Source organism: Chiloscyllium plagiosum, chromosome 42, assembly GCF_004010195.1.
Source record: "Chiloscyllium plagiosum isolate BGI_BamShark_2017 chromosome 42, ASM401019v2, whole genome shotgun sequence".
Taxonomy (NCBI): Eukaryota; Metazoa; Chordata; class Chondrichthyes; order Orectolobiformes; family Hemiscylliidae; genus Chiloscyllium; species Chiloscyllium plagiosum.
In genome coordinates, this window is record NC_057751.1 from 7,991,935 (window position 1) to 8,006,452 (window position 14,518).

The window sequence follows — 14,518 nt, forward strand, 5'->3', positions numbered from 1 at the left end:
GGAACAAGGCAAGGCAAGGAAAACTGCACTTTAGTGTTTAAAGGGTTAAGCATGACTTTGTGCTATGCTAACAAAAGATCGTGTACATCATCACAGGAAGTGCAGCAACATCACGGCAGCTTGCTCTCCCTTGCAGCCTTGTGGAGAAATGATCACATGGTGACATGCATTTATTTTGCTGGGGTCGAAGGTAATGTTGGTCAATGCACTGGAACCTCCTACAAAAAACATTTTTACAGCTTTATCTATTGACACATTCTGCAGTACAAGTCAGAGCCTCTGCTCCTTTCCAGTTTTGGTGTGTGACATTTACGTGATTAGTCATCATTGTACATGCTTCTGATATTAATCCCCTTCTGCTGCAGGAGTCATTGTGAACTCTGCTTATGAAATAAAGTTAACTATTTTTCCTTACTTCAAAAGACTTTGGAAATATTCATAACCAGGATGAAATCAACAGAATATTTGATTTTTCACACCTGCATGTAACACGCACAACTGAGTGGTATCAACAGTGTTCCCCGAAAGATGAAATAACTCAAGAGAGGTCAGTATCCCTTCACCAAATTATGCTTCATTTCACATGCATAGTACATGACACTGATCCAGGCTAGTACAGAGCCAGCTCCAAGAGTGAACAGAACTCCTGACACTCCTGTTCCCTGACACTCCTGTTTCTATCTACCAGCCAGGGCTCCCTGATTGGACCAGATTAACAGCCCCAGTCAAGAATCTCGGATTCCCAGCTCCCAGCCCTGCCGAGTTTTCACCATCCCTCCAGACCTTCCTCTCACTGAGGACGAACGATCACCTTCATCCCCCTCTGTCCACGCATCAATGAATTTAATACACGCCGTGATGTCGAACACGGTGGGCGGCACGGTGGCACAGTGGTTAGCACTGCTGCCTCACAGCGCCTGAGACCCGGGTTCACTTCCCGCCTCAGGCGACTGACTGTGTGGAGTTTGCACGTTCTCCCCGTGTCTGCGTGGGTTTCCTCCGGGTGCTCCGGTTTCCTCCCACAGTCCAAAAGATGTGCAGGGTTAGGTGAATTGGCCATGCTAAATTGCCCGTAGTGTTAGGTAACGGGTAAATGTAGGGGTATGGGTGGGTTTCGCTTCGGCGGGTCGGTGTGGACTTGTTGGGCCGAAGGGCCTGTTTCCACACTGTAATGTAATAATGTAAAAAAAATTTAAAAAATAATGTAAGAGATCCACCTGGCTGACAATAGCAAGGTGATTCAGAAGGAACCAACAAAAGAAGTTTGGATAGCTACATTGAAAGGAAAATTTTGCCAAGTAAGAAATAACTGGGTACATGCAGCGGCTGGCAAGGTGGGTGAACCAGCCTCCTTCTCTGCGACATGATCTTCTGATTCCATGGCTGAATCCATTCAGTTGCATCAGAAGGAAAATTGACTGCATTAAGTCAGGGAGAAAGAACAAACAGCTTTCTGACTGCAACCAGAACACTTGTCACAGACGGAACTCCTGTTCAATAGTCCACAGAACAATGAGGGCATTTTCGACATGGTTGCACACAGCGACAGCTTACTGAGAGTCACCAATAAGTGTTTCACAAGAGATAACGTAAAACAATGGGAAAGATCTATGCTTCACGTTCTAACAGAACATATGCATGACTGAAAATCTATATCCCATCTACTTTCTTTTCCTTCCATTGAAGTTACTGGACACCTTGACACATACTGAACAGTGACCTGACTTAGTACAAATATTCTTTTATGTTAATTCTCATTGTTTTTTTTTTCAATTTAGTGCTTGGCTAAAAAAAGCAGCCTCAGAATTGAAGACCATCCATATCTCGCTCAACAGAAAAGCCAAGTGGCTGATGAAACGGAGGACAAAAACAGGATAATCTATGAATGGCTCAGAGTAACATTTGTTGCAAATCGCAATGAGGTGTCATAAAGTCCCACCAACAATGTGGGAGAGAAAATTAAATTGCTCATTTGCATCCAACCTGTGTGCAGTAATGAAGGGCCTAAATATCAGGGGGATGTGCAGCTTATACATCAGCAAAGGCAGTAGTGAGCAGGGAAGATGATTATTTCACCCATAGAAGGGAGGTGTGTGAGAAAGCCAAAGGTGGCTAATGTTCTTGGCCTCCTGAGAGATAAGACCACCAACTTTCCTCTGTGATGATCTTTACACCCAAAGTTAGCAGCAGTTACCTGAAAGAATGTTCCTTTTTAAAAAATCTTTCCTCATATGCGTTGTGTCTCAAGCCTCAGCATTACTTAATGATTCAGCCGACTTTCTTGGCAAACTTTATAAAACTTTACGGGAGGTGGGGTATTGGTGTTTGTATTTTTTGCCTCAATTTGTCTACTCAGCAACAGCTTCCATCGATGATGGAATGGGTGTTCTTGCACATCTCCTCCTGGGCTCTGACCCAAGAAGCCATTCTTGAATCCAAGGTGGGCACTAGGATGGGCAACTCCTCGCGGCTGTCCACCAGCCTCTTTCCTCAGTCTTGGGAGAAGTTACGTACAGGGTCTACCAGTAAGGATCAAAGTCTTACTTGCAATCCGTCAGCACAGTAAAGACTGGAGAGCATGATGGACCCAGGAATTTATACTCTCATCTCATCTCACAAGCCGCTTTGTGTCCCACTGCAACTTGCACAAAATTACAAATGAGGAAGGTGAGAACTCAGAACAAAAGAGTACTGAAGGACCGGGGAGATATAATTAACAGGTTGGGTGCCTCTCAAAAAGATATTACTTCACTGCTTGCATGGGGTTCCTCTAATTAATAACGCAGGGTAGCTCATGATTTAACTGTAACCTTGTCACAATCTCAAAACTGACAGCAAGAAATGTGACGCTCCACAAAGAATTCATAAGTTTAGAACTGTACGAGAGGTTGAAATATTCATTTTCTAGTGATAGTGTCATATTACAGCTTGCTTCTGGAAAAAGGACTACAGGATTCTTGGGATATGGAAGCCCAGTCGACTTGAAGCTTATTAAAATTGATAAATCCTTTAGTTGGACTATCAATTATGATAACCATTTTCTATATGCCAACAATGTAGCTCTATCGATCCAGAGCCACTTTCTACACAATAAGTCACTGCACATTTTCAATAACAATTTTACAGAGTACTATCCATGTGACAAAATATGTTAAGGTGATTCACAGTTAAAAATCACACAACACCAGGTTATAGTCCAACAGGTTTATTTGGAAGCATTAGCTTTCCAAATAAATCTGTTGGACTATAACCTGGTGTTGTGTGATGTTTAGCTTTGTCGTCCCCAATCCAACACCAGCACTGCCAAAAGGTGGTTTGTGTCGCAAAGTAAAATTTGACATCAGTAACATAAGGTGAAAATAGATGTACGCCCCAACAGATTGGTCCAGGGGCAGCTTTAAGGAGCATCAGTCTGAGCACGGAAAAAAAAAACGACATAACACCATAAGACATCGGAGCAGAAACTAGACCAATCAGGCTATCAAACCTGCTCTGCCACTCAATCATGGCTTTTGAGTTTCTCAAGCTACATTCACCCACTTTCTCCCTGTAACCTTTGATCACCTTGATACTCAAGAACCTATCCATCTCTGTCTTAAATGTACTCAATGACCTGACCTCCACAGCCTTCTGTGGCAGTGAATTCTGTAGATTCATCGCTCTCTGGCTGAAGAAGTTTCTTCTTATCTCCTTTCTAAAAGGTCTTCCCTTCACTGTAAGGCTATGTCCTCAGGTCCTAGTCCCTCCTACCAATGGAAAAAGTTCCCAACATCCACGCTGTCCAGGCCATTCAGTGTCCTGTATGTTTCAATTCCATCCCCCCTCATCCTTCTAAGCTCCATAGAGTATAGACCCAGAGTCCTCAAATGTTCCTCACTTGTTGAGCTTTCCATTCCTGAGACCATTCTCATGAACATCCACTGAGCCCACTCCAAGGCAAGTACATCCTTTGTGAGATATGGGGCCCAAAACTGTGCACAATACTCCACATGCAGTCTGACCAGGGCCTTACAGAGCGTCAGAAGTATATCCCTGCTTTTATATTCAAATCTTCTCAAAATAGTAGTTGCCTTCCTAACTACTGACCCAACCTGCACGTTTACCTTGAGAGAATCCTGGACTAAAACTCTCAAGTTTCTTTGCACTTAAGACTTCTGAATTTTCTCTCCATTTAGAAAATAGTCTATTCTTCCTACCTAAGTGCATGACTTCACACTTTCCCACATCGTACTCCATCTGCTACTTCTTTGCCCATCTTCCAACCTGTCCAAATTCTTCTGGAGCCTTCCCGCCTACTCAATGTTACACGCCCCTCTATCTATCATTGAATCAACTGCAAACTTAGCCAGAATGGCCTCAGTTCCTTCATCCAGATCGTTAACATATAAACTGAAAGTTATGGTCCCAACACTTAGCCTTGCAGAACACTACTTGTCACTGGCTACCATCCTGAGAAGGACTTTTTTATTCCCACACCCTGCTTCATGCCAGACAGCCAAGTTATCCATGCTAACACCTTGCCTCTGACACAGTGGATCCTTACCTTACTCAGTAGCTTCCTATGCAGCACCTAGCCCAAGGCCTTCTTGAAGTCCTGGTTGATAACATCCATTGAATCTCCTTGGACTATCTGCTTGTTACTTCCTCAAAGAATTCTAGTAGGTTTGTGAGACCTGACCTCCTTGATGAAATCATGCCGACCTTGCCCTATTTCACCACATACTTTCAAGTGTTCACCACTCTCATCTTTCACAATGAATTGCAGGATCATACCCACAACCAAGGTCAGGCTAAGTGGCCTGTAATTTTCTGTCATTTGCCCTACTCCTTTTTCGAACATGGGTGTCGCGTTAGTGATTTTCCAGTCCTCTGGGACGCTCCCTGTTGCTAGCGATTCCAGGAAGATCACCATTAACACCTCCACTTCAGTTATCTCTCTAAGAACCTCTCTGGGGTGTAGTCTATTTTGGTTCAGGTAATTTATCCACCTTCAGGCCATTCAATTTTTCTCGCACCTTCCCCTTGTTGATGGCCACCATACTCAGCTGTGCCCCCTCACTCTGTTGAATCTTTGGGATATTACTGGTGTCTTCCACCATGAAGACTGACACAAAGTAATTACTCAGTTCCTCAGCCATTTCCTTGTTTCCCACTACTATCTCTCCAGCATCATTTTCCAGCAGCCCAATGTCTACTTTTGCCTTATCGAGCTCCCTGATCAAGTCTACCTCACCATACAACACCAAATCTAGTATTGCCTCTTTAAACTTGCAGGTTTGGAGAAGGAATTCTGCTGCCTGGGGCCTGAGATAACTTCAGATACGGCCACAAATACTGGAGAAAACGATCTGTGATGTTCAGTAGGTCAGAATCAGAGGTACTGCGGATCTCTCAGGGGATCGTGGGGCAGGAAGACATTCAGAGATGGAGCGGTGCCAGACCGCAGAAGTGATTTGAAAAGAAGACTGAGAAGGCAAAATTCAACAGTTGTTTAACTTGTACACGAAGTAGATCATAGATCATAGTGCTCATGGGTCAACCAGGCTGAGTGCAACTCAGGACAAAGGCCGCAGAGTTTTGGATGATCTCAAGTTTATGGAAGGTTGAACATGGGAAGACGATGAAACATGGCAACATAGAAAGTAGGTGCAGCAGTAGACCATTCGGCCTTTCGAGCATGCACCACCATTCAATACAATCATGGTCGATCATGCAATTTCGTTATCCCATTCCCGACTTCTCTCCGTACTCTTGAACCCTTCAACAGCAAGGGCCATGTACAGCTCCCTCTTGACTATGTCAAATGGACTGGCCCCAACAGCTTTCTTTAGGAGAGAATTCCACACGTTCACAACTCTCTCAGTGAAGGAGCTCTTCCTCATCTCAGTCCTGAATGGCTACACCCTTTTTTCTGTGACCTTGACCCCTAGTTCTGGAGTTCCCCAACGTCGGGAACAATCTTCCTGCATCTAGCCTGTCTAGCCCCACCTCCTGCATCCAGCCTGTTTCAGTCCCACCTCCTGCATCTAGCCTGTCCAGGCTTTATTTATTTATTTGAGATCTATCCTCATTCTTCTAAGTTCCAGTGAGGCCAAGCCCAGTTGACCCAGTCTTTCTTTGTATGTCACCGAAGAAAGCATTGGAAAAGTCAACCCAAAACCAACTGATGCAAAAAGGTATGGACAAAGGTTCCAGTGGAAGATGAGCCGAGGCAGGGACATAACCAAGCAATATTATCAGAGCACAAACAGTGTGACCCACTAACTGTTCTTGGCTTATCATAGAATCCCTACAGTGTGGCCCAATAAGTCCACACCGACCCTCCGAAGAGTAACCCACTCAGACCCATTTCTGTACTCTCTATTTCCCCTGACTAATGCATCTAACCTAAACATCCCTGAACACTGTGGGCAATTTAGCATGGTCAGCTCACCTAACCTGCACATCTTTGGACTGTGGAAGGAAACTGGAGCACCCAGAGGAAACCCACGCAGACATGAGGAGAATGTGCAAACACCATACAGCCAGTTGCCCGAGGCGGGAATTGAACCTGGGTCCCCGGCGCTGTGAGGCAGCAGTGCTAACCACTGAGCCACTGTTGCACCACCCCCCCTCTGTGTCATGCTACATTGTCATTTTATGCGAGGCTATGCAGATTCCATTCAGCCTTGGAATAACAATCTCAAACATTTGGGAGCACAAAACAAAACACCTATTAAAGGAGTAAAATCAGGAAAAGTGATCTTGAAGAACAATTTATAGATCTTCACTCTTTTATCGAACAAGGGCCTTATATTCATGCCCATGCTTTTGTATACATGGACACAGCCAATCATGTACATGTGAACAACAAGCATGCATATCACACTCAATATCTTTCACTTAGTGAAGAATTTCTGTGTTATTACACCATGTCAGCAGCAGTTCACTCCAATAGCAGACATGAAAAAAAGCCTTTTTGTATTTGTGAACTGTTTGGGAAACAGTGGGGGGGGAGCAGAGATGGTTTGTTGTCACTTCAGAAAGGAAAACACATTACAGGTAAACAAACTGAATAGACGACTGCAGGTCTGAAAAAGTTGTCTTGAGCAGATTCACCTTCAACTATTGTGAATATAGTCAGGGAGAAAATGGATTTTTATGATGCTTTGACCTACGTTGTACCAGCATTGCAGACAACTAGCATTTAAGTCCATCATAGGAGAAGCTAACTTTTGAGCTGTCCCCATTTCTGAAAAACACCTCTCACACCTTCTCACCGAATGCAGGAAAGTAATTGCACTTCTCACCTCGGGATTATCATCTAAACTTACAACAGAGGTACACAGAAGTCACAGCTCAGAAACAGGTCAGTGGATCGAAGCAGGTATTACTGCTCAACTCAAGCTTCCCTCTGTCCTTCATTATCTGACTTGATCAGCTACTGCTTTCAGCTTAACAGCTTCCACCTCTGTTGCTTCACAGTGTTGCTGGCAGCTCCCAGCGAGTTTAGAATATGTAAGTACACCAGAGTGCCAGAATCCATCACATGTTTACCTTTTGAATCAGTTCCATGGGTATTGTTGCACACAGTCCTTTTATTGTCATAAACCCTTCTACTCACTCACTGCCTCTTGGCTTTGAAATAATTTTTGGTGTTTCACACAACAGATAATTGCAACACAGGCTTGAATGAACTATCACCAACTCTTGACTGACCTTGCCTTTTGTCCAGTCCCTCTTCAGCCAGGCTGACACAAATCCGATGTCTCTGACTGTCTGTCCAAGCTTCTAAATGAAAAAAACATCTGTGACGCTGAAAGAGAGAAGTCAACTTGTGAGAAAGACATTCATAGGGCATCATGGTTCAACAAAAAGATAATGCAAACTCTCAAATGCCCAGTGTTTACAAAGAAAAATCAATTACCCAATGGTTAATTGCTCCCAAAATGCAGGTGATGATGGCAAAATCAGAATTTATTGCACATCTTTACTCAGCAAAGAAGGTGAGAATGGGATTTCCTCTGAACCACTTCTCTTGAGACACTGGTGCTGTCATCATAGTGTTAAAACAACAGCTCTGCTTTTTTTGTTTCAACTTTTAGCTACGTAGCACAAATACGATATTCAGGTTCAACTCCAAATGAATAAATGTCCTTTATCTTTTCCATCGTCAAAGTGGGTGTTGGTTGAATGCACGATTGCTAACTTTTTTTCTGAAAGGCAACAGCCACTAGACAGAGGAAATGGAAAAGATAGGACAGGGATGACAGAAAGGGCTAAGGAAGTGAGGTAGAGAGAGAGAGAGAACCAAGAGAAGAGAAGAAATGAAGTAATGGAGGAAAGATACAAAGAGAGCAGGATAAAAATGAAGAGCAAATAATGCATAAGATGTGGTAAGACTGATGCCAAACAAAAGGAAGAGAAGAGCTGGAAGACACTGAATTACAGAGAAATTGTCAAGATGAATGCAAAAAAGAAGAAAAATGAAGACTGAGAGCTAGAACAACAGAGGAGGGGAATGAAGAAGAGAGACAGACTAAGTGATTGATGCATGGAGAAAGGGAAAGAGTGATGCTGGATTGGAGAGGGAGAGAAGAACGAAAGAGGAGGGACAATGTACAAGCAAGAGAAATGAGAAGAGCAGAGAGCTTAAAAAAAGGTTTCTTCACTCCTGTGAGCCTGTTGTGCTATTCAATGAGATCCTGCCAGATCTTCAACCACAGTGAGGGAGCTTGAGAAAAATACAAGGAGAACAAAGGAAAGGAAGGCAGAACTTGCATTTCTTCAGAGTCTTTCATGACCTCATGACACCATAAAGACCCCAAAGATAATGAAGTATTTGAAGTGTGGTGACAAGTGTTAACTTAGCAGGAAGTGAAGTACATGAGCTGTAAGCAGAGAATGAAAGTGCATGGAGATTGAAAAAGGATTCAAAAGGACAAGGGCTTAGAGGTCTCATGCATAAACATTTAAGTCGTGTCCACATTACCACATGGGCTCAGCACCCAATTCTGAAGCTGGGCCCTTCATAGCCTTTGTCCAATTAAATTCTGTTTCACCTCCAATTGATTGCAAAGGGTTAAATTTAATTTGAGCTCTGCTGGACAGACCAGAGCACTGCAGTTTGCCAGATATTCATGTCTAACTGTAAACAGCTCCTCTGAAATCCCCATCATTTTTATCTTCTCGGAATCACAGTCTCCTCCTGTTCATTCACAATGTGGCCACGCTGCATTACTTTGGTTTCACAGACTCTTGGCTTGTTGGCTAAGCTGTCATGACACCCTGCATCTTCAAGATACCATCACATTTCCACAGCACTGTCACCAGACACAGTACAGGTGCAGAGAGCAGAAGAGTGACTGTGAAAGAAGGTTTCTGCATTGATTCTGCAATCTCGTGCACATCTCATAGCACTTCACAGCTAATGGACGGTCAGCAATTCGGCAGCAGCCAGACCGCACACAGCAAGCTCCAACACGCTGCGATGCATCAATGAACAGATCAGCAGTTCGACTCCCTGAAGCGGGATTTGTTAACTTCTGAGTGAGAACTAAATGTGGAACCAACTGAGCCATGTTTGACATTGTAAGACAAGGCAGCTACTGACTGCAGAAATCCTGCATGAGATCTGTATAAAAGGTCAAAGGTTGCAGATCCAAACACAAACTTTCGGAAGATCATTTTCTTCCCTCTGATACGATCCCAGCTGATGTTATTACGAGTCAGATTAGAACTCTGATTTGGTAGATGACACCTTCTTTTCACTTAACAAGGTCATCTTTCACTGAAACTTATCTGCAAATTGTGACAACTCTAGTTTAAACAAGGTTTAATGCATAAAGAAAAAGATAAAATCGAATCAACCAAGCTATCTACATGCAACACAAAGATTCTGAAATGCACAGCAAAACTACGCTCTGTCAAATGTTTTGATTCATTGATGGGATGTGGGTATCACTGGCTGGCTAGCATTAATTGCCCTTCCCTACTTATCCTTGAGAAAGTGGTAGCGAGCTGTCCTCTTGAACCAATGCAGTCCATGTGCTGTGGATTGATCCACAATGTGCTGAGGGAAGGGAATTCCAGAATTTTGACCCAGTGACAGTGAAGAAACGGCGATATATTTCTAAATGAGGATGGTGAGTGGCTGGGAGGGGAACTGGCAGAGGGGGTGTTCCTTTGTATCTGCTGCCCTTGTCCTTTTAGGTGAAAGTAGTTGTGGGTTTGGAAAGTGCTGTCTGAGGATCTTTGGCGAATTGCTGCAGTGCGTCTTAGAGATAGTACACACCGCTGCTACTGACCGTCAGTGGTGGAGGGAGTGGATGCTTGTGGATGTCGTGCCAATCAAGCGTGGGTTGCTTGGTTCTGGATAGTGTCAAACTTCTTTCGTGTTGTTGGAACTGCGCCCATCCAGGCAACTGGGGAGTAGTCCATCACACTCCTGACTTGTGCCTTGTACATGATGGACAGGCTTTGGGGAGTCAGGAGGAGAGTTACATGTTGGATTAGCCATTTGGTTACATCAGTTCTAAGAAGAATCATATCAAACTCAAGACACGAACGCTCTTTCTTTCTCCACATTTGCTGTGAGACCTGCTGAGCTTCTTCAGCATCTTTGGTTTTTATTTGGCAGCTTAGGATTGTTCAACCCAATGAAGTTAAGTAAGAAGGAACCATCTCATATTAGATGGTTACTGTTTATTCTTTCCAATGAACTGTTGAGAAGACTATCCTGTATAATGTATATAGATAGCAATCAGAAAAGGATTTTTTGAAAATTTCTCTTCCAGCAATTATTGGATTTAAGATCAGTTACTTCCTTAAACATCTGCCATCGTCCTTGAACCATCTTTGCTGCGTAATTCCCTTCCCAGTCAACTCTGTCCACAATGTCGACAATTATTCTTACTAAAGTTCAGCATAGTTGTTTCCGACTCTAATTTCTCACTCTTAAACTGAATGCTAACTTGTAATGGCCATTGCTTCCTTTCACTCTGAAATCATTTGTAAAACTTGCCTCAGTACAGATTACCAAATTCAAAATAATCCGATCTCTGGTTGGATCCACCGCACCGATGTTCAGTCTTAGTCTGTATACCATCTACAATACAAACTGAATAAGTTCATCAAGGAACCCAGACAACACCTTGCAAACCCACAAACTCTACTGCCTCAAAGTACAAGGGCAGCAGTGACATGGGAGCATCAGTCACTGTAAGTTCTCCTTCAAGCCATTCACCAAACTGACTTGGAAATATATCGCTGCTCCTTCAGTGTGAAAAATCTGGAACTCTCTTCCGAATGGCGCTGTGATTCCCTGGCATCAAATGGACTGCAGCTCACCACCATCTTCTCAAGGGATGTGGAGGAGGAGCAATAAATGCAGGCCCAGGTAGTGACGTCCACGTCCAATGAATTTAAAATTGCACTGTTGTCAGTTACTGTCCTCAATACTTTCGGTGAATTCTTCTTTGCGGCTAGCTCTGGGATTTTCCCAAACTGCACCAAGATTAAAGAAACCCATGAATAATATCCTGCCTGTTTTTGACACACCTTCATTTTCTTCACATGAGTTCTCCGTCCTGCAGTGTAGCTGTAGTACTGAGACTGACAGGCCCATCCCAAGAGTGTCTTCTGTTATCTCTTTCCTCCACCCATATAGATTCTCCACCTTTTGATTCAAGATTATTCCTTGCTATCGTACTAATTCTACCTTGTACTGACAAAGCTACCCCACTGCCCTTTCCTTCTTCCCTGTCCTTCCCACAAGCCAAACACCGTTCGTTATTAAAGTCCCAGATTTGATCTCCTTAAATGTTTGCCTCCACAATGGTTATAAGATCATCCATTAACTTCTAGTTGTGCGGTTCATATATTTATTTGGTTCCTAATACTGTGTGAATTGTGCAGAGACATAAAGTTTTCCCCTTTTACCAATTTAACTAGCCATTTGGATACAGAGCCAGCTCAAAGGGTGGTGGTGGAGGGTAGATCTTCAGACGGGTGTGTCACAAAGATCAGTCCTCAGTCCACTGCTTTTTGTCATTTATATAAATGATTTAGATGTGAACATAGGAGGTATAGTTTGTAAGTTTGCAGATGACACCAACATTGGAGGTGTCATGGACAGCGGAGAAGGTTACCTCAGAGTACAATGGGATCTTGGTCAGATGGGCCAATGGGCTGAGAAGTGGCAGATAGAGTTTAATTTTGATAAATGTGAGATGCCGCATTTTGAAAAGGGCAGGACTTATACATTTAATGGTAAGGTTCTGGGGATTATTGCAGAACAAAGAGACCTTGGAATGCAGATTCATAGTTCCTTCAAAGTGGAGTTTCAGGTAGACAGGAGAGTGAAAGAGGCATTTAGTATGCTTTCCTTTATTGGTGAGAGCATTGTGTGTAGAAGCTGTACAGGACATTGGTTCAGCCACTTTTGGAATAGTATGTCTCCTCCCTTTTGGAACAATCTTGTGAAACTTGAAAAGGTTCAGAAAAGATTTACAAGGATGTTGTCAGGGTTGTAGGGTTTGAGCTACACATCAACAAACACATCGACCTGGACCCAATATACCAACCACTACAGCGGACAGCTGAAACTGACAACTGGAAGCGGCAGGGACAGACCACTATAAACACCGGAGGAAACATCAAAGAAGCGCTTCGCAGGATGTCGCCTAGCCAGGGGACGAAACGTTTGCAACAAAAACTTCCAGCTCGGCGAACAGAACCACAGCAGGGTTTGAGCTATAGGGAGAGACTGAATATGCTGTGGCTGCTTTCCCTGGAGTTTCAGAGGCTGAGGGGTGACGTTAGAGAAGTTGATAAAGTCATGAGGGGCATGGATATGGTATATAGACAAGGTCTTTTCCCTGGGGTCGGGGAGTCCAGAACTAGAGGGCATAGGTTTAGGGTGAGAGGGGAAAGATTTAAAAGGAACCTAAGGGGCAACCTTTTCACTCAGAGGGTGGTACATGTATGGAGTGAGCTGCCAGAGGAAGTGATGGAGGCTGGTACAATTGCAACATTTAAAAGGCATTTGGATGGGTATATGAATAGCAAGAGTTTAGAGGGATATGGGCCAAGTGCCGGCAAATGGGATTAGGTTAGATTAGGATATCTGGTCGGCATGGGCGAGTTGGATCAAAGGGTCTGTCATTGTGCTGTGCATCCCTATGACTCTATGACACTATTTGCTCTTGTTTTCTATGTTTGCATATTCCATTCTTCCAGGTCCCTGTCCGGGAATCATTCTGAATTAGCTGCTCTACATTGCTACCGTACCTTCTTTGTTTGTAAGCCTTTGTTTCCTCACTTCCACACCCTCTTTCCCAACCTTTCTAATTAGTTGAAAACCCTCTCCCCAGCTTTCAATTCGCTCGGACACTGATGCGAAATGGTTCAAGTGAAAGCAGCTCCCTTCTGCCCCAGAGGTAGTGCCAATATCACATGAACTGAAACCTTTTCTTCCTATACCAATCTTTCAGCCACGTATCTAGCTCCTTCACTTAATGCAGTCTCTGCCAGTTTGTCCGTGGCTCTTCTGTCTTTTACTTCAATACTTTTCAGCGGAACCTCCTTTTTCCTCTGATCAACGTCATTCGTACGGACGTGGATTATAACTGGACTTTTCCCTTCGCCTCTAGGTTCCACTCGACTCCTCAGGAGACATGCTTAACACTGGCAACAGATTGACAACACAGCCTTCAGTCCTCACACTCATGGCCACCCCCAATGGGGGAGGTGATGACCTAGTGGTATTATCACCAGACTGTTCATCCCAGAGACACAGGTAATGTTTTGGTTACACCAATGTTATTTTTGAAATCTGGAATGATGAGTCTAATGGTGACCCTGAAACCATTGTCACAAAAAACGACCTGGTTCACTCATGTCCTTCAGGGAAGGAAACTGCCATTTTGACTAGCTACATTGCTCCTGGAATATCCACTCTACACTTGCTCAAAACAACTAGAAAAGTTAGGGTCTGGGCTACCTTCTTGAAATGTTTTGAGGGGGTCTGGCCTGGTCCATAACACGCCACTCTCTTTCACATAGCTGTTGGACTGTAGTGGGGTCTGAGGCTCGTCAGATGCAGGGAAATAGAGAAACACAAAAGAATGGAGACCGAGACACAAACAGAAGAGCTCAGGTTTACAATCAGCTGCATTTCCCTGCATTCACATCACGTTCAAAAACAGAAACTGCTGGAAAGGCTCAGTAGGTCCGGACAGCTACTGCGGAGAGAAATCAGAGTTAATGCTTCGGGTCATGGGACCTTCTTCAGAACCCCAATGAAGGGTCACTCGACCCAAAACGTTAACTCTGATTTCTCTCCACAGATGCCACCAGACCTGCTGAGCTCTTCCAGCAATTTCTGTTTTAGTTTCTGATTTACAGCATCCGCAGTTCTTTCGTTTTGTTACCACCTTCTGACATGACAAAGAAGAACAAAGAACGGTCCAGGAACAGGTCCTTGGCCCCAACAAACTGTGCTGACACACTGCAGCTCGTGATCCGCGCCTTTTATACT

The 14,518-nt window shown here is 43.8% G+C and overlaps 1 long non-coding RNA gene across 2 annotated transcripts in view; it reads right to left on the reverse strand.

Annotated features, from left to right (window-relative positions):
* Nucleotides 1-14,518, reverse strand: part of LOC122543232 — a 184,500-nt gene that overhangs the window by 86,640 nt on the left and 83,342 nt on the right. For both annotated transcript variants that reach the window (XR_006309966.1, XR_006309967.1), the window contains exon 3: nt 7,699-7,795. This is a non-coding gene — a long non-coding RNA (uncharacterized LOC122543232). The remainder of the gene's footprint in view (nt 1-7,698; nt 7,796-14,518) is intronic.